The 21,133-nt window shown below is 46.1% G+C and overlaps 1 long non-coding RNA gene across 2 annotated transcripts; it reads left to right on the forward strand.

The window, feature by feature from the left end:
• Positions 1-4,068: 4,068 nt before the first annotated feature.
• Positions 4,069-10,843, forward strand: LOC140634057 (uncharacterized). Of its 2 annotated transcripts, none has more exons than XR_012031614.1 (4): positions 4,069-4,198; positions 6,208-6,441; positions 10,429-10,479; positions 10,664-10,843. It is a non-coding gene; the product is annotated as an uncharacterized lncRNA (long non-coding RNA). The 2 variants fall into 2 exon arrangements; XR_012031613.1 differs by lacking the exon at positions 4,069-4,198 and adding an exon at positions 6,057-6,174 and having other exon boundaries at positions 6,373-6,441.
• Positions 10,844-21,133: the final 10,290 nt, after the last annotated feature.

The following is a 21,133-nucleotide window of genomic DNA, read 5'->3' on the forward strand; positions in this document are numbered from 1 at the left end:
AACCCACATCTCCTACATCCAGTAACAATCCACTTTCGCCCACCTTGGGAGGGGGAACCTTGGGCAACTGCATCATTCATAGGCCAGGCCCTTTGTGAAGCACTTTTATGTATATTATTTGATTTAACCCTTCACATAACTCTCTCCAGGGGTGGGGGGTCACGATATCTAGTTTACAGATGAGGAATTCAGGGCTCAGAACAGTTCAGGAGCTTGCTTGCTCAATGTCGTGTAGGGGCTGGACTGGAACCCAGGCCTCTCTGAGTCCATAGACCCTCATGGCCAAGGCACAAAATTTCTCAGTGAAACTCTGAACACTCTGGGCCTCAGTTTCCTCACCTGTGAAATGGAGCAATTGGGCTCCATGGCCCCCGGACCCACCTGTGAGGCACCGAAAGAAATTTTGAGGAGAGGCAGACTGTTTGCTAGTTGCCCGCATTAGTGGGAAAATTTCTCTGTTTTCCCCATTTGCTTCAAAGCAGCTCGCCCCCAGGTTTACGCTGAGAGGAGCCTGGGGAAGGTGCCATGGCAACCACAGAGGCTCCTGAGAACCGAATTCACCAGATTTGGCCAGATTAGCAAACTGAGTGACCTGAGGCCTATAGTACCCAAGGGGGTCAGGGCAGAGCCCCAAAGGGAGGGGCTGAGCAGCCTGAGATCCTGGCTGAGCAGAGAGAAAATGGGTCTGCAGCCTGAAAACAAGGTTCTGTGGTGCAAACTGTGACATATAAATTCAAGGATCCTGGGCCAATCACTTCCTCTCTCTGAGCTTCAAGGTATTTTTTCATCACTTAGCACACACAATGTACTCAAGATAAATCGCAGCTGCTATTATTATTACTAATATCCAAATTTTGAAGAGTTGGATGCCCATCAGATAATGAACTTGAAAATGCTTTATAGATTGCAGCACCACACAAGTGCAAGAGGTGGTCCCTCAGTAAGAATATTCACACTCCCCTGGCTGTGTTAGAACCCCTGATTTGCACATAAGAATTGAACCAAGCACTTTCTTATACAAAAGACAGGGTTGACACTATGTTTGGGGAGAAATGCAAAGATGAATCATACAGGAATTTTTACAATCTAGAGGGTAACATGTAAGGAAGGGGGTGGGGGTAAGTGTATGAAAGAGGGTCAAATAAAGTTGAGAGAAACCATCAGTAGACCCCCGCAGCTGAGCCAACAAAGGAGATTCATTTTAAGGGAACAGGGGTGTCTGGGAATTCATGGTCAGGGATGTTGACTGCCTCTGGGAAGACCATGGGACCAAGAATAGAATCCGGGAGCATCTGGGTGGCTCAGTGGTTGAGTGTCTGCCTTTGTCTCAGATCATGATCTCGGGGTCCTGGGATCGAGTCCTGACTCGGTCTCCCTGTGGGGAGCCTGTGTCTCCCTCTGCCTATGTCTCTACCTCTCTCTGTGTGTCTCTCATGAATAAATAAGTAAAATATTTTTTAAACATTAAATTTAAATTGGGACGCCTGGGTGGCTCAGTGGTTGAGCGTCTGTCTTCAGGTCACAGCATGATCTCGGATCCCCAGATCGAGTCCCACATCAGGCTCTCTGCAGGGAGCCTGCTTCTCCCTCTGCCTCTGTCTCTCCCTCTCTCTCATGAATCAATCAATCAATCAATCAACCAATCTTTTTTAAAAATTAAATTTAAATTTAAAAAAAATAGGAATCCGGGACTCACTCTGTGTTTCTCCTCCATTCTTCTCTCTCTGCACACTGGCTTCCTCTGCTGCTCCAGCCACAGGGACAGGTTGTGACCACCCCGCAGTTCCTAAATTCTCAGTTTTAACACTCAGCCTGGCACACAGCAGACAGCATGACCAACCATCCTGGTTTGCCTGGGACTCTCCTAGTTTTACCGCAGAAGCCTCTCAGTCCTGGAAAATCGGCATGGTTTGTCACCCTGACCACAGCTGCCAGAGGCAGTTTTATTGAGTTAATAAATGTTCTAGCGCCAACCACAAGCAGAGGTAGCACCTGAAGCCCCATTCGGGGGTCCCGAGAGAAGGAAACCTGATTGGGCCTGTTGAAATCAGGTGGTTCCTGGTCCAGTTGGCCGCAGGATTGGCTTGCATGCCACAAACATGACTGCCAGGGACCAGCAGCCCTCGATGGGGAAAGGAGCAGGTGGAGTCATTGACTTATGGTCCAGGTACATCCCCCAAAAGATGCCAGCTATAATTTCTGCCTCGCCACCTAAATAATGAACTCTGCGGAGAAAAGACAGTGTCCTATTGATCCTTACAGGCACATACATTCCTAACACAAATTTGTGTATTTGCTTTCTCTGTTCTTCTAACCCATCAAGCTTGCTCAACCCTATGCCTTGGCACTTGCCTCCAACTAAAACGTTCTTCCCCCAGGCCCCAGGTGGCTGGGGGCTCTCCTTTAACATCAACCCTGAGCTCCAATCTACAAGACATCTCTCCCCCACCCTGGCACTATCTTCCACATCAGCTTGTCGCAACCTGCTATTACTTCCTGGCTTTCTTCCCAGCGCTAATCGCCACCTGGAATCATCTTGTTCATTTACTGGCTTGAATTGTGTCTGTTTTCCCAATACTAGAATGTGAGCTCCAGAGGGGCAGGCACCTTACCTGCCTTGCTCATCACTCTGTGCCCAATGCAAGGAGAGCACCTGCCCCCTTTAGATGCGTGAGAAATATTTCTTGAATAAATAAATAAATGGATGAAATGTAGGGGGAGGTGCATTCCAGGTATGGTAGCAGCACCAGGGGAAACGGGGAGAATTAATTGCAGGGTCTGCCCAGGAAACCGGAAGTAGCTTAATTTGGCCAGAAGGCAAGGAGCACCAAGGGAAGTGGGCAAAAATTTGCTGAATGGGTTAGTGGGTTAGGGCCAGATCTCCACACCACAGTGCCTAGCTCTTTGCTTATTCACTCCTGCTGGAGATTTTAGGTGAGGCTCTCCTTTTTGTAAGATAATAATTTTTTAGTTGCTTCAGGTAACACAGGTGAACACTTCTATCGAAAGGCCTCCTTGGTGATAATTCTAGACAGGAGTGTTTTGTAATGATGCCAGACATGAGCATAAACCTTTGTGGGATGTCAAGAGCTTGCAGGAGAAAGTCTGTGCTCTGGCAACAGCCCCGGGCACCACACAAGGCTGGCTCTGGTCACTGTTCAGAGAAGCCTTGTGGAGGGGTGGCGAGAACAGCGGCCTGCCTCAAGTATAGAAAACCTGCACCTTCATTTTGCCAGCTGTGTGACTGGGGCAGGACTCTCACCCTCCTTAAGTTCATTCGTTCATTTATTTATTCACTCCGCCACTCATTCAATGAATAGTTATCACGTTCCTATTGTGATGGTTGATTTTATGTGTCAACTTGGCTGGGCCATACTGCCAAGATATTTGGTCAAACATTATTCCAGACATTTCCTTGCGGGTGTTTTAGATGAATTAATACTTAAACTGCTGGACTTTGGGGGCGTCTGGGTGGCTCAGTCAGGTAAGCAGCTGTCTTCGGCTCAGGTCATGATCCCAGGGTCCTGGGATTGAGCCCTGCGTCAGACTCCCTGCTTAGCAAGGAGTCTGTTTCTCCCTATTCCTCTGCCCCTCTGCCTGCTTGTGCTCTCACTCCCTCTCTCTCTCTCAAATAAATAAATAAAATCTTTCAATTAATTAATTCATTGTTAGACTTAGGGTAAAGCAGATTGCACTCCAAAATGTGGGTGGCCCCCATCTAATCAGTTAAAGGCTCACATAGAACAAAAGACTTGACCTCCCACAAGCAAGAGGGGATTCTCCAGCTTGACAACCTTCAGACTTGAACCACAACGTCACCTCTTCCCTGAGTGTCTAGCCTGCCAGCCCACCCTGTAGACTCTGAACTGCCAACCTCCATAATCACATGAGTTAATTCCTTAAAATGAGTCTTTCTCTATATATATACACATCCCAATGACTCTGTTTCTTTGGAGAACCCTGAATATTACAGTCTACTAAGTGATTAATTCTGAAGACAGAACAGTGAACAGAACGGACCCTGTCTATGACCTCACTGAATTTACATTCTAGTGGGAAGAGTAAACAATAAATAAGAAACACACACAACATTAAACATGCCATTGAGAGGTGTTTGCGAGTGTGTGGAACCCCAGGGCACAGATCTGACTGGCCGGAAGGCATAGCTGGATAAAGATCTGGGCAGAGCTGCTTTCAGGCAAGAGCCAAGGCTTCATTTCAGATCCTCTTTTGTAAAATGGAGGAAAGAAGATCAGCTCTGTTGTCATAGAGAATGTTTAGAATGAGCTCATTTTTGTTTAAAAAAAAAAAAAAACTACATGTCTAGCAGGATAGAAAGAATTGTCGCCTTAGCAGATGGCAGCAGGCTCCTTAGAGAAAGAGTTGTCTCTCTATAGGATTATGCTTTGATAAACCACTCGAGGGGATAGTGCTATGTACCCAAGGGCATGGCTCTCAGACCAGCCTAGAAGACAGGTACACTTGCACTCGGGTGGGAGCTACAAGGAAGGAGGATGGTGGCACGGGCCCTGACAGAGGACCCAAGGCCTTTTCCCAATAGCAGGTTCATTTTTTTTAATGTAAAGTTTTATTTATTTAAGTAATCTCTACACCCAACGTGGAGCTCAAACTCACAAACCCAAGAGTCACAGGCTCCATTGACTGAGCCAGCCAGGCATCCCAAGTCAATCTCAATTTTATCTGTTTCTTTTTTTAAGAATTTATTTATTTGGGCAGCCCAGGTCGCTTGGCAGTTTAGCGCCACCTTCAGCCCAGGGCCTGATCCTGGGGTCCCAGGATCGAGTCCCGTGTCAGGCTCCCTACGTGGAGCCTGCTTCTCCCTCTGCCTGTGTCTCTGTCTCTCTCTGTCTCTCATGAATAAATAAATAAAATCTTTTTAAAAAATTTTTATCTTTTGAAAGAGAGAGTGAGAGAAAGTAGAGGGAGAGGAGCGATAGGGAGAGGGAGAAGTAGACTCACCACTGAACACAGAGCCCGACTCAGGGCTTGATGGGCTCATGACTTGAGCCAAAGGCAGACACTTAGCCAACTGAGCCACTTAACCAACTCTTCTCTGATGAAGAGAAGCCCTTCAACCTCAATTTTAAAAAGTTTTTATTCCTGTGACATAACCTCACTCTTTGTCCTTTTGACCTTAAGAATGTTTAAATTCACACATGGCTTCTTGTGAATGGGATTTTTCTGGAAATGGAAGAAAAGAGCTAAGATTCTGGTCTTAGCTACTCCCAGGCCATATTGCCCCAGGACTTAGGCACCAGACAGCCAAAAGGATGCAGAAACTAAGAATTCAGTGGTTGGCAAATAGGAGCCAAAGGGGACTGTACCTACTTACGCCCTCGGAGAAGCTCATTTTTGAGGAGAGAGTGGAATTTCCACTGGGTACAGAATAAAGAGTTCAAACCCATCTTAACTTAATCTTAAGAGCCCAGCTGACTTCTGGGTCATGGATTCATAAGGATACATAAGAAAACAAAACATAGGGCACCTGGGTGACTCAGTGGTTGAATGTCTGCCTTCGGCTCAAGGAGTGATCCTGGGGTCCCGGGAGTGAGTCCCACATCAGGCTTCCCAGCGGAGAGCTTGCTTCTCCCTCTGCCTATGTCTCTGCCTCTTTCTGTGTTTCTCATGAATAAATGAATAAAATCTTTAAAAAAGAAAAAAAGAAAGAAAACAAAGCATGGGAAGCTTGACGCCAGATGCCAACAGGGTCTACCTCTGGATGATGGAATGACATGACTTTGTTATATATGTGCAACTGTCTAAACCTTTTATAATAAGTAGAAAATATCCAAAGCTATCTTCACTTATTTTTTTTTTTTTACAAATTAATAAATCTCCTCCTGCTGCCAATCCTGCCCAAGTGGACAAGACAGGGGGTCTCTCCTACCAGGAGGGGACCTGGAGGGAGGCTGGGTCTCCTTCCTCCACTGCATTTGGAAACATGGCTCATCCCACTCTTGAGGGTTCTATGAAAGTGAAAAGAGCTTCGAGGGAGACTTGCAAATTGCTTCTCTCTCTCTCTCTCTTCTCTTTCCTCGGTGAGGATGAAAGGAACCCAACTGGCCTGCTCTTATCTCCAGACAGCTAACCCCTGGTATTTGGCTGCCAGGCCAAGCCTCCCCCTTAGCCCTCAAGGCCAGGCAAGGTAACAAGGTAGGAGTTCATTTCTACTCTTTTTTCTCCCAGCTCCATAGCCAGACCTGGGTTCCAGGGAAAACCTCCAGCACCTTCCTGAAACCTCCCAGAACTTTGCTGCTGATAGCTTCTGATGTCAGAGGGGGCCAGAGGCCTCAGAAGCAGCCAGGCCTAGGACCTTCTGCCTCCCTCACGGGGACTCCTTTTCTTCCACAGCCCAGGTTACATAAGATTTCTCCTCACCTGCTTCCACAGGACCAGCCTCCTTCTCAAATTATGGTCCAGGTAAAATTTGGTTACAAAGGGCATTTGGGGGAACCCCTGGCTGGCTCAGTCGATAGAGCATGCATCTCTCTCTCTCTCTCTCTCTCTCTCTCTCTCAAGATTTTACTTATTTATTTGAGAGAGGCATGAGCAGGGGGAAGGGCAGAGAGAGAGGGAGAGGAGCAGACTCCCCACTGAGCAGGGAGCCTGACTTGGGGCTCAACCCCAGGACACCGAGCCAAAGTCTGACACTGGGATCCCTGGGTGGCGCAGCGGTTTGGCGCCTGCCTTTGGCCCAGGGCGTGATCCTGGAGACCCAGGATCGAATCCCACGTCGGGCTCCCAGTGCATGGAGCCTGCTTCTCCCTCTGCCTGTGTCTCTGCGCCTCTCTCTCTCTCTCTGTGACTATCATAAATAAAAAAAAAAAAAAAAAAAAAACAAAGTCTGACACTTAACCAACTGAGCCATCCAGGCGCCTGAGCATGCAACTCTTCATGTTGGGTTCATGAGTTCAAGCCCTAGGTTGGGCATACAGCTTACTCAAAGAAAAAAAAAAAAGACATCTTAAGTCCCCTCCTCTTACCCCAACTCCTTGCCACGTTAGCGGGGCCCATCCCAGCTCAGATTAAAGTCGTCTGTCCCTGCCCTTTCATCTTGGTTCCAAACCCATTTCCTGGGTCCTTGGAGGATGGAAACAAAAACAGCATTTATGACCAAACAGAAGCAAAACCTAACCACCCCACCCAAGGGTGCACAGAGCTCAGCTTCTCCCACCACATTCATTCCAAACCCTGCTTTGCATAACTGAAAGGCCAAGTAGGTATGTTGTCCCAAAACAGGCAATCTTCCACCAAGATGCCTGGCTTACTCTAGAAAATGCTGCCAAGCAGTTTTGTGTATGTGTGGGGGGGTTTTTTTTGTAGTTAAATATACATAACATAAAATTTACCATTCCAGGCAGCTTTTTAAAATAGCATTTTTCAGGGAGCTTGAGTGGCTCAGTGGGTTGGACAGCCGACTCTTGATTTCTGCTCAGGTCTTGGTCTCACTGTGGTGGGTTCAGTTCCCCAATTGGGCTCCATGCTGGGCATGGAGCCTACTTCAAAATTAATTAATTAATTAATTTTAAAAATAGCATTTTTCTTCTTCCCTACAATGTTATGAATAAAATGGGCAAATGAAATCTGAGAACATGAACGACTAGGTGGGGAAGGGTTATCCTTTGGCCAGGCAAGTGGCCCCAAGTGCCAGTAGGTGACATACACTTCCCCCTGGGCTCCCCTGAGTCACTGCCTGCCTGCCCAGTGGCCTCACTACTCAGAGTGACCAGTAAGGAGACTGCAAAGTTGGGTTGAAGCCCTGCTGTCAAGGCCTGAAATGCTACATTTTTAATCATAGGGAGCCACTGAAAGTTCTTGAGCATGATCAGAGCCACACTTTACTAAGATTCATCCAGTGTAAGGGTGAAGAATAGCAGAGGGTGTGAGGGACCAGAGGGGAGCCTGGCTGGCTCAGTCAGTAGAGCATGTGACTCTTGATCTCAGGGTCCTGAGCTCAAGCCCTACATTGGGCATAGAGCTTACTCTTAAAAAGAAAAGAAGAGGGATCCCTGGGTGGCGCAGCGGTTTGGCGCCTGCCTTTGGCCCAGGGCGCGATCCTGGAGACCCGGGATCGAATCCCACATCGGGCTCCTGGTGCATGGAGCCTGCTTTTCCCTCTGCCTGTGTCTCTGCCTCTCTCTCTCTCTCTGTGACTATCATAAATAAGTAAAAATTAAAAAAAAAAAAAAGAAAAGAAAAGAAGAGAAAAGAATAGCAGGGGAAGATTCTCAGGGAGGGGAGATGGCAAAGGGGTGGTCAGTCCAGGTTCTAGCAGATAGGGTAAGGAGATAGAACTGAAACCTTCATATAAACCGGGACCCTCAAAGGACTATACCCTCAGTAAAAGAGCCAATGAGTAAACTCTCTCCTCCCACACAGGGAAACAAGGAAACTTGCATGTCTCAGCCTGAGTTGGAGTGGGAGGGTGGATATGTCCCGGGGAATTTATAATCCAAGATCAGATTTGGAGTTGGATTTTACACTACTCACATGGAATGAATCCAACTAAAGAGTTAACATAACATGTGACCTGGACCACAAGCCTGGTCCAGAGAAACTCCGAGTTCAAGCCAGGCCTGTGTAGCCTGGGGGCAGTGCTTGAAATCTCCTCAGAGGTGAAGGGATCCCGAGGGGGACTTGCAAGGAGTAAAAACTGGCTCATTGCCTTCTGTCTGTGTCCTCCTTATTTTCGTGCTTTCCTGCCTGCACTGCCTTGGGGGATGGACTGCACTTGGCACTCTCTGCAGGTCAAGAGGCAGAGCCAGGTGGAGAGCCCTGGGCTCCTGACCTACATGGTGCAGCCTCATGCCGAGCTCTGGACTAGGTTCTGGAAGACACACCAAGGACAAGGCAATAGGTCTCATTGGAAGACAGCACCAAATGAGGAATTTTAAATGCCCCGTGGAATATGCCCTACAAACTGGATGCATGCAAACCACAGAATAAACCAGTGAAAGGGCTCAGTCAGGGACAGCTTCTCAGAAGAGACAGGGTGGGAGAAGAGCCCTGGACCGAGATGAGATGGACTTTGGCTACTGGCTCTGCCTCCCCCTGGCTGTGTCCTTGGCAAGCCCCTGCCCCTCCCCAAGCCTCCACTTTTCCATCTTAGGTCTCCTCAGATACTAAGATTCTATGTCCTGCTGAGGGAACAGAAGGGAGGAGAGCGTTCCAGAGAGAAAGCTCAGCTCTGAGGCAGGTGTAGCTGAGGAAGGGGATGGGGAACCTGGAAGCAGCTGAGGGCAATGACAGGCCAGGGCAGGAGGTGGAGAGCTTGGACTGGAGTCCCTTGTTCTCATCTACCTGAAACTCCATGTCCTCGGCGCCTACTGAGCCCCTAGCTCTCTGAAAACCCGCCCGGCCTCAGCATGCTCTGGAAACTGCTTTCTTCATGGCTGTCAAGTGACGCAGGCCCAAAGCCCTTTCTTGGCCCTCCTTCTCAGTCTGTCAGGAGCAGTTGACACTGGTGCTCACTATGTCAGCTGGCTGTGGTCCAGGTTTCCTGCTCCACACAGTCCTCTCTCGGGTACCAGCTTATTATTCCTAAAGGACAAATAGAAAAATCTCATCCCTTTGCTCAAAAACAAAAGGCAAAAGGACCCACTGGTCTAAGTACAAACTCATCACCCAGGCATGCAAAGCTCTCCACCAGCCCTCAACCTACTCTCCCAGCTTTACCTCTTCCCATTGCCTCACCCAAATTGCAAAACCCCAAGCCCACCCTCACCATCCTTTCCTACCTCCCTGTCTTTGACATGCCGTGATTCCCTCCTGGAATCTCCTTTCTCTACAGGTCAAATCACTTTCTGTCATCCCTGTCCATGCTACTGCTTTCTGGAAAATCTGTCTTGATCATTCCCAAATTTAACTGAAACAGCTAAGCTGCTGAAACAAAAGCTCCCTAAAATAACAGGGGCTTGAGTAAGCTCTCCCTGATTCCTGTCTGTTTTCTCACCCTCGTTCTCCAGTTGTTGTTGTTGTTTTTAATTCTCTGAGCCATTTGATAACCTCCTAATACATTCCTTCTCTGCTTAAGCTATTCAGTATTGGTTTCTGTTGCTTGCAATCAATAATCATGACTGATAACCCTGTCTCCCTCCTGGATTGCTATCGAGTGAGATGCTGTGTACACAGGTGCTTTGTGAAAAGCAAAGCCCAACAGAAAGAAATGTGATTTATCATTCCACTCTGTATTCCCCATCCATAGCCTCCCATCATCCAGCTGCCTCCGACAGAAGAGAACCAGAAAAACAACTCGCAATCACATTACCGAAAGGGAATGAAGGGCCAGAAGAGCTAGCAATGAAGCCCGAAAATAGAACACTCATGTTACACTTGATAATTACCTCCCTGAATATGACTTTTGCAATTATATAATCCTAAACTTTTTTTTTTTTGCATTGTAAACAGATAGCAAATAATCTCCAAAACCACTTAATGATGATTCCTGACTCCATTAAGGTAAGTTTAAGTGCTTTGTTTAGATCCTGTGTTACTGAGCCACCAAGAGAGACAAAGGGACCATTTCCCCCCTGCAGTTCCTTCTCCGGGCCACGAGGCCTTCACTGTCCACTTAAGCTGGAAGACATCACTCCCGGGGTGCCTGGGCGGCTCAGGCAGTTGAGCAGCCGACTCTTGATTTCAGCTCAGGTCATGATCTCCGGGTCCTGGGATCAAGCCCCACATTGGACTCCCTGTTCAAGAGTTTGCTCCAGGATTCTTCCTCTCCCTCTGCCTCTCCCCCTGATTGCTCATGCTCTCTCTAAAATAAATAAATACATCTAAAAAAAAAAGAAAGAAAGAAAGAAAGAAAGAAAGAGAGAGAGAGAGAAAGAGAGAGAGAGAAAGAAAGAAAGAAAGAAAGAAAGAAAGAAAGAAAGAAGAAAGAAAGAAGACAGAAAGAAAGAAGAAAGAAAGAAAGAAAGAAAGAAAGAAAGAAAGAAGAAAGAAAGAAAGAAAGAAGAAAGAAAGAAAGAAAGAAAGAAAGAAAGAAAGAAAGAAAGAAAGAAAGAAAGAAAGAAAAATCACTCCCTTTTCTAAACTCCTCTGGCACAATTTTTTTCAAATATCATTTACATACAGTAAAGTGCACAAATCTTAAGTGTACCTGTGGTTGAATTTTTACATATTTTGTGTATGCCCAGGGTTCCACTACCCAGTTGAAGACACAGAACATTTCCAGAAAGTTCCTTCATGCTTCCTCCCAGCCAGTACCCTAGTAGGAACCCTTCTTCTGACCTTTACCACCATAGATTGTTTTGCCAGTTCCAAAACTTCATAAAAATGGAATCATGTTATATATACTCTCTTACTTCTAGCTCCTTTCATTCAATAAGTTTTTGAGTCTTCTGGCTTTTTTTTTTTTATTAAAATTTATCACTTTGCACATGAAATCTTCCTTGCTTATAGACGTGTTTTCTCTCCTCTACCAGACTTGGGAGTGTCTAGTGTCAGATGACACCTCTCTCAGCAGCCTCCACAAATTAGATGATAAATAGTTCCCAAATGAATTTACCAATGAAGACCAGAACCATGGGCCTCATTTCTCTGTGTCCCCTACCATCTCTGCCATGATAACATGCACATATATTGGGTATTTACCATGTGCCAGGCTCTGGGCTGAGTCCTTTATACACACTAACTTCATATTAGTGCCCACCACAACCCTATCTGCAGGTATGACTATCCCCATGTTCTACATTAGGAAACTGAGGCTCGGATGTAACATTATTTCCCCCATGGCCAGCTTACTAAGAAGTGACAGAGCCAAAACCCAGACCCTGGTGAATCTGACCAGTACCCAGACTGCTAACCACAAACTTGCACTCATGGGTAGGAGAAAAGCTAACAAGAATGGTCCACATGCAATTCGTGACACCTCACAAACCCCTCCCATCAGCCTTGCAATGCACGGATCATGATGCCGGTCTTCACAAGGAGGAAGGCTGAGGAACAGAAACGCTGAATGAGGGGATCCCTTGGTGGCTCAGCGGATTGGCGCCTGCCTTTGGCTGGGGCATGATCTTGGGGTCCTGGGATCGGGTTCCTGCTGGGCTCCCTGCAGGGAGCCTGCTTCTCCCTCTGCCTGTGTCTCTGCCTCTCTCTGTGTGTCTCTCATGAATAAATAAATAAAATCTTAAAAAACAAAAAACAAGAAACATTGAATGACCTGTTCCTATAACTAGCAAGTGGCCAAGGCTGGATACAAGAATCCCTCTCAAGGGGAGGCCTGTGTCCTTTGACCTCCATGAGCCGCCTTTCTGCGGGACAAGCTGACAGAGTGAAAGGGCTTTAGCAGTAAATCTCTGTGTGGTCTGGGAGTTCGCTTTCGTGACCCAGGGGGACGCTGGGATCAGTCATCTACTTCAAAGCACAGCATTTGGAACATGGCACACTTGACTATACAAGGCTGTGTAGGGGGGCTGTGTCTGTGGCAATATTTAAGATGTCATCCTCAGGATCCCTGGGTGGTTCAGTGGTTTGGCGCCTGCCTTTGGCCTAGGGCATGATCCTGGAGTCCCAGGATCGAGTCCCAGGATCAAGTCCCGCGTCGGGCTCCCAGCATGGAGCCTGCTTCTCCCTCCTCCTGTGTCTCTGCCTCTCTCTCTCTCTCTCTCTCTCTCATAAATAAATAAATAAATCTTTAAAAAAATAAGATGTCATCCTCAAAAATTTGGAAAAAGCAGATCCAAATGAAAAGGACATGTGCTTTTTTTTTTTTTAAAGCTTTTATGTATTTATTCATGAGAGGCACAGAGAGAGAGAGAGAGACACAGGCAGAGGGAGAAGCAGGCTCCATGCTGGGAGCCCAATGTGGGACTCAATCCCAGGACCCTAGGATCACAACCTGAGCCAAAGGCAGATTCTCAACCACTGGGCCACCCAGGCATGGGCACCCAGACATGTGCTTTCATTCAAGGAGTATGTACCAAGTTTATGGTATGAGCCCAGCATACTGCCAGGCACCGGTGAATGTGGCCTGGCTTTCTGTCTCCTGGAGCCTCTGGTCCTGCAGGGAAAACAGACATGAGTAATGAAAAACAAGTTCAGGACCATGGGAATCTACAACAGGGATTCCTAACTGAGCCAGAGAGGTCAGGGTAAGCTTCAGAGAAGAAACGACATTCAATTTTGGCCTGAATGATGAACTGGAGCTAGAAGTTGTTAAGGGGAGTAAAGTGTGTATGTTAGAGAAGGAAGTTTGGGCAGAGGGAGCCACATGGGAGAAGAGCCTAAAACAGGAAAAGAAAACACAGATGCTTCATGAGGACAAAGGTATTCACCTTGTCCACATCCAAGAACCATACCTGGCACAAATGAGGCACTCTATAAAACCTGGTTGCCTGAATGAATGAATGAATGAATGAATGAATGCTTAAATGAAATTCAAACTGGTTGAAGTAGGGATCCCTGGGTGGCGCAGCGGTTTGGCGCCTGCCTTTGGCCCAGGGCGCGATCCTGGAGACCCGGGATCGAATCCCACGTCAGGCTCCCCGTGCATGGAGCCTGCTTCTCCCTCTGCCTGTGTCTCTGCCTCTCTCTCTCTCTCTGTGACTATCATAAATAAATAAAAATTAAAAAAAAAAAACATTCAAACTGGTTGAAGTAGAGTGGAGAAAACAGCAACATGAGATGGAGCCTGAGAGGTGGGTGTCAGCCAGATTATGCAGGATCTGGAAGGTCATGGTTAAAGGTCTTGGATTTAATATAAAGGAAATTGGAGGGTATTTGAAGAACTTTGATATATAACATGATCTTATTTGCATTTCTAAAAAGTCGCCTTGGCTACTGAGGAGAGAATGGCCCCCAGAAGGGGCAGCTCCAGATAATGGCAGTGGTAGGGATGGAACAGGGTGGAAGGATGGGAGATATTGCGGGGGTAGGATGATCAGGATTTGAGTCAAGGGTGACTCACACAGGCTCCTGGCTGCAGGGATGGGCTGCATGATGCGGCCGTGCACCATGAGAGGGACCCCAGAGAGGGAGCAGGTGGGAAGATGAGGGGTTTTTATACAGTTGAGATTAAGATGTCTAAGAAACACCCAAGTGAAAAAGTCAAGTCGACTGTTGGATGTGTGGGCTGTTGTTCAGAGAGAGGGCTCGGGAAGGAGCTCTGAGGACTGTTGACATCTAGATGGTAATTGAAACCTTGGGAAGAATGAGCTCATCCAGGGAGAGGATAAAGCAGAGAAGGCTAGGGCCCAGAACTCAACCTTTAATGCTAGAGAGAGGAGCCAGAGAAGCTGGCAGATGAAACCAAGACGAGGAGGGAGGCAAGTGGCAGACTGAAGAGCACAGGGTCACACAGGTAGGAAGGAGAATGTCTGGAGAAAGAAGCAGTCCTCTGAATTAAGTAAAAATGAGGGTGGAAATGTTTCTAGTTGACTTAGCAACATGGAAGTGATGGATATATCAGCTATAAAAATATAACTGGTGATTACTGTCATCTAGTCTGAAGGAAGGAGACTATGATCTAGGGACAGGTCTTGGGAATCTTTTATAAGGCTATGGATGCCAGAGAGCTCACAGGCATTGAGAGCTCATTGCAGCCCTTTTACTGATTCCCTTGGGGTCAGGATTTCTTATCTTTGGAAGAAAGAAAAGCTGCCGTGAAGAGCATTGGACACAGAGGGAGACAATCTTGGAAAACAAGCTGATCCTTTAAAGGATCAGTAAGAAGATGTGATTTAGCAAAGAAACCACCCAAAGTTCCATGATTCATTCACTCAACATGTTTATTGAGCCTCTACTATTTACCAGACACATAAACCTCAATCCATTGACTATTTATTGAGCCTTTACTGTATGTGTTGTTTTAGTTAATCTCATGTCATTTTTTAAAAGATTTTATTTATTCATGAGAGACACAGAGAGAGAGAAAGAGAGAGGCAGAGACACAGGCAGAGGGAGAAGCAGGCTCCATGCAGGGAGCCCAATGTGGGACTCGATCCGGGGTCTCCAGGATCAGGCCCTGGGCTGAAGGCAGTACTAAACTGCTGAGCCACTGGGGCTGCCCCAGAATTTTTTTCTTTACCCTTTTATGTCCCAGCAAACTGGGAAAACCCAGCCATCCTTGTCAATCTGCCATTCTCCCAATTCCCCATGAGTCTATTCCCCATGAGTCTATACCTAGAATGTCCTCCAACTGCATAAATCCTTTCTTTTAAAAAAAATATATATTTTATATATTTATTTGAGAGAGCATGTGAGTGTGGTGAGGGGTGAGGGGCAGAGGCAGAGAATCTCAAGCAGACTCTGTGCAGAGCCCATCGCAGGGCTCAGTTTCACAACCCTGAGATCATGACCTGAGCTGAAACCAAGAGTTGGACATGTAACCTACTGAACCCCCCAGGTGCCCCAATACTCCTCACTTTCAAGACTCAGTTTAGATGTCACTTCCTCTGTGAACCTTCCCCAAATGACTCAAAAAAATTTTAAATGTCCTTCTCAGGGCTCATAAGGGTCAGAATAGCACTTGTCTTTTTACAATCCCTGGTTCCTACTGGAGCACTTCGGAAATTTGTCAAAAATCAGCTACCCCCTCCCTTGGTCAAAACAAGGTTGCGTGTTCCACACTGAAAGGCTCAGGCTGGGGCACCTGGGTGGCTCAGTTAAGTGTCCAACTCTTGGTTTCAGCTAGGGTGGTGACTTCTGGGTTGTACATAGAGCCCCGCATCGGGCTCTGTGCTAAGGGTGGAGCCTCCTTGGGATTCTCGCTCTCCTTCCTCTGTCCCTCCCCGCTCCCTCGCTAGGTGCTCCCTCTTTCGTCTCCCCCCCCACCCCAATTTAAAAATGAAAGAAAGAGAAGAAAAAGAAAGGAAAGAGGAAAGGAAAGGAAAGGAAAAGAAAGAAAAAGAGAGAAGAAAAAAAAGAAAAGAAAGAAAGAAAGAAAGAAAGAAAGAAGAAAGAAAGAAAGAAAGAAAGAAAGAAAGAAAGAAAGAAAGAAAGAAAAGAAAGAGAAAGAAGAAAGAAAGAAAGAAAGAAAGAAAGAAAGAAAGAAAAGAAAGAGAAAGAAGAAAGAAAGAAAGAAAGAAAGAAAGAAAGAAAGAAGAGAAAGAAAGACAAAGAAAGAAAGAAGAGAAAGAAAAAGAAAGAAAGAAAGAAAGAAAGAAAGAAAGAAAGAAAGAAAGAAAGAAAGAAAGAAAGAAAGAAAGAAAGAAAGGCAGCCCCAGCGGCGCAGCAGTTTAGCGCCGCCTGCAGCCCAGGGCGTGATCCTGGAGACCCTGGATCGAGTCCCATGTCAGGCTCTCTGCGTGGAGCCTGCTTCTCCCTCTGCCTGTATCTCTGCCTCTTGTCTCTATGAATAAATAAATAAAATCTTAAAAAAAAAAAAAAAAAAAAAAGGAAAGAAAGAAAGAAAAAGAAGAGGGCAGCCTGGGTGGCTCAGCGGTTTAGCACCGCCTTCAGCCCCAGGGCCTGATCCTGGAGACCCAGAATTGAATTCCACGTTGGGCTCTCTGCATGGAGCCTGCTTCTCCCTCTGCCTGTGTCTCTGCCTCTCTCTCTGTCTCTCTGTGTCTCTGTCTCTCTGTCTCTCTCTCTGTTTCTCATGAATAAATAAATAAAATCTTTTTTAAAAAAGGAAGAAAAGAAAGAAAGAGGCTCAGGCTGTTTAAAAAAAAAACACTCCTTTAGTGCCACCTGCTGGCTACATGAGGTATGATAGCTCCTGATTCCAGGCTTTCTCTCCTAGTTCTTGGGAATCCTCTCAACTTCTATTCTGTCATTCATTCATCTTTTGTCCATTCTGTGCCAGGCTCTGAGTATAGTATACTGGCAAGCAAGACAAAGTCAGTTCCTGAGCTCATGGAGTTTAGAATCCAGTGCAGAAGACAGTCTCACAACCGCAGCTGTCAATCCCAGAGGCCATGACTGGGGCATGATCTGAGCAGGATATTGCCCTCTCGTGGCTACCTGGGCTCTCACCTGGAAAGCACATCTGTGCCAGGCAGGTCCTCCACATCCCACCCTCCATATTCTCCCGGTTACTTTATTATTATTATTATTATTATTATTATTATTATTATTATTATTATTAACCTTATTGATCAAAATGAAGAAAAACAGTACACCGCACCACAAACCAGTGTCTCTCTCAGTGCCTCTGAATGGCTGGGTCCTGGAATCCATGTCTTATATTCTTGAAGCCCTAAGATTGGAACCACAATGTTAGAGCTGGAAGAGATCTTCATTCATTCATTCATTCGTTCGTTCATTCTGTAAATACTGAGTACAAGTAAGTGCCAGGTATCGTTTTAGTGCTGTGGACATAATAGTGAACGTGAAAGATCATGGTATACACTCTCATGACGTTTATATTCTCCTTAGGGAGATAGGAAACAGAGCAAGTACACAACTTTTAAATATTCACTTATTTTTTTTTCAAGATTTATTTATTTATTTATTCATGAGAGACACAGAGAGAGAGAGAGAGAGAGAGGCAGAGACACAGGCAGAGGGAGAAGCAGGGTCCCTGCAGGGAGCCCAACGTGGAGCTCAATCCGGGGACCCCAGGATCACACCCTGGGCCAAAGGAGGTGCTAAACCGCTGAGCCACCGGGCTGCCCTAAATATTCACTTATTTTTAATAGGTAGTAATGTATGTGATTCAAAATACAAAAAGATGCACAGTGAAAAGCCTCCCACTCCTCCCCTAGCCTCCTAGTTCCCTCCACTGAGGTAAGCAACGTTAAATTTTTTCTGCACCCATCCAGAGATAACATATGTGTGGACAAGCAAATATATTCTCCCCTCACCCTTATTATACAAATGATGGTATTCTATAGACTCTCTGTACTGCACCTTGGGCTTTTTTTTCATTTAGCAATTTATCTTAAGACATCATTCAATATCAATACATAGATTTCCATCTTTTTTACAGTGGTATGGTATCCCACCGTGTGAGTATTGCATGAGTGAAAATAATGTTACATTGTGATAAACGTTAAGATGCAAACAGAAAATAAGCAGTGAGCTGAATTTTAAAGTAACAAGGGAGATCTGGCATTAGATAAGATAGTCAGGAAAGGAAATTCTCACTGAGGAAAAGACATGGAAGCAGAGTCCTAAAACATAAGAGGGGATCCACCAGGGAAATACAAGGGAGGAGCAAGAACAGGCACACAAAACAGAGGACTGTCAAGGCAGGAGTGAGCTGGGCTTATTGACGTGGCTGCAAACCACTGTGGCTGCAACTGGCTAGAGGAAGCACAGAACCAGAGGTGGGGAGAGCCTTGTAAGCCAGAGCAAGGAGCAGGGGCGGGTGGGATTCCAAGTGCAACAGGAAGCCAATGGAGGGCTCAAGAGAGAAATGGGAATTTATATTTGGAAGAACATTTCACTTAGGCAGCTACGTGAAAGGTGGATTAGAGGGCAAGAGTGAACAGGGAAGATCAGTAAGGAGGCTGAGGCACCATCCGGGGAAGAGCAAAGCAACAGCATGGAGACAGGGAGGTGGCTGCAGAGGATGGGAAATGCTGACAGTGCTGGCAGGAGAGTTCTTGGGATTGGAGATGGGTGGGGGGAGCCTTCTAAGTCACTGGGGCCAGTGTCTTCCCTTCCCAAACAGACTTAGCCTACTGCCTGCCTTGCCACAGGTCACAGAGCTCCTGTCTCAGAGTGACAAGTCCAGGCCTAGATTTCAAGATTTCTGGCTCCCTGGTCAGCGCTCTAGGAAAACAGGAGCTGGAATTTAAGCATAGAAATTACATTTTTAAAATTCTGTTAACCAGCAACTACTGATACATTCAATTTTTAAAACTGCTTTGACAACTTTTTATTAGCTTGCTTGCTTGCTTGCTTGCTTGATTTCTTTCTTTCTTTCTTTCTTTCTTTCTTTCTTTCTTTCTTTCTTTCTTTCTGAGACAGGCAGTGTAGGAGATGGGGATACCGAATATAAACAGGGTAGTCAGGAGAGACCTCACTGATAAGATAACCCTGCTGAAAAACCCAAAGGAGGTGAAGGAATGGGTCTAGCAAATATATGAAGAAAGGTATTCCAGGTGGAAGACACAGTTGGGTGAAGCTCCTCTGACAGGAGCCTGGCATGTTTGAAGGGTCTCAGGGAAGCCAAGGTAAGTAGAACAAATGAGAACAGAGCAGATGTAAGCCCAGAGAACTGTGAGATGAATGTGGGAATGGAGGTCAGATGGCATAGGCTTCGTGAGCCTCAGAAGGCTTTGGCCTTTACTCTGAATGACATGGGAGCCAGGAGAGGGTGTAAGCTGAGAAATGGCATGATCTGATGTGCATGTTCACAGGAGCTCTGTGCTGCCATGTGGAGGACAGACTATAGGAAGCAGAAGTGGAAGCGAGACCTGCGACAAGATTGTGGCAATTAAGGTGAGAGGATAGTGACTTGGCCCATAGATGTGGCAAGAAGTGGTCAACCAATAAGATGTGCTGACAAATATGATACAGAATGTGAGAAAGGGAGTCAAACATTACTCCCAGGATTTGGCCTGAGAAACAAAAGAGATGAATTTGTTATTAAATGTGATGGGGCAGATGAGGAAGGAAGGGGTTTGGGTTTGAAAGTGTTGAGTTTGAACTGCTGGTGAGGCATCCCGTGGAGAGGCTGAGCTGGCAGTCTAATACACCAGAGTTCAAGGAGATACATTTGAACTGGTTCTAGTTGGGAGTTGTTGGCACATGGATGGTGTTCAGAGACAGGACTGCATGAAATCTAGTGAGTATAGAGGCTCAAGGACGGAGTCCTGGGTTACTTTGGTGTGGAGAGGACAAAAAAGCAGAGGAGGAACCAGCCAAGAAGACTATGTAGGAACACCCATTGAAACAGGAGGAAAATCAGAGGAGGTATGCTGTGCTAAACTGCAAGTGAAGGAAGTGTATCAAGGAGGAAACAACATCACATGCTATTTATAGGTCATGACCTTGACAAGACTAGTCTACTGGGATGAAGAGGATGAAAGCCTGATTGGAGTGGATTAGAGAGAATGGAAGGAGAAGTGAAGCCAGGGAGTAACAGCTTCCCCTTGGGGGTTTTGCTGTAAAGAATAGAGAAATGGATGGTAACCGACAGAAGAAACAGGAGAAACAACAGCATGTTTGTATGCTGACAGGAATGATTCAATAGAATTCAAATTGGGATGTGAAAAGGGAGTGATTTGATGGACCCATGTTCTTGAGTTGGTGAGAGACAAAGGTCTGGTGCATAGCTGGAGGGATTTTCTGGGTAGAAACATGCATAGTCCAAGAGCATTGGTTCTCAGACTAGAAGGTTCATCAGAATCACCTGGAGCACATATTAAAGCACAGCTTACTGGGCCCCATCTCCCGAATTTGTAATTCAGTAGGTCTGAGGTGGGACCCAATAATTTGCCTTTCTGACAAGCTTCCATAGGTCCTGATGCTGCTGGCCTGAGATCAGGCTTCAAGAAACACTGATGTATGATGATGTATGAGTACATGAAGTGGAGGGAGGCTGTGATGTTTCATTCTGATTGCTTCGGCTTCCTCAGTTAAGTAGGAAATCTTAACTGATGTAAATGTGGCATCTAAAAAAAAAAAGTGGCATCTGAGGTGCTGGAGATTTGAAGAAAGGGCGAAGGCATGAAATGGTTCATCTTCTGAGTAGGCAAATGAATAGAAGGGGAAATGTTGGTGATTCCCCTCCTAAGACTGAAGATCATGAATTTAAAATAGGACTCTAGTTACACATTTCTCTCCAACCACTCTGAATGGCACAGGTGCAACGTTGTATGTAACCCAGATTATGGTTTGTCAGTTAAAGTCAATGAAGTGAAAGAAAGGGGCAAGGAAGTTGATGGTGAATACAAGGTGGGAGGGGGATTATGGTCAACCATGGAATGTAAACTGGGAAAGGAAAGATGTGAGGCATGGTGAGGTAAAATGCAAAGTGGATATACTTTTGTCAAAAGTGGGTACTTTCTTCTCAAAGTCTTACCCAACTTGTTTTTCCCTCTCACTTCATTGGACTTCTGCTGACATGTCTCTTCCAGCATCAGATGTTTGTGTTATTTTCTCTGAAGCATTCATCACCTGACAAATTTCTCTCTCCAGCAGAATTTAAAGTCCCGTTGAAGGCAGGAGCTTTTCGTTTTCTGCTGTTGCCCCAAGTGCCTAGCACTCTGCC

The sequence above is a fragment of the Canis lupus genome, chromosome 5, assembly GCF_048164855.1.
Source record: "Canis lupus baileyi chromosome 5, mCanLup2.hap1, whole genome shotgun sequence".
Classification (NCBI taxonomy): domain Eukaryota; kingdom Metazoa; phylum Chordata; class Mammalia; order Carnivora; family Canidae; genus Canis; species Canis lupus.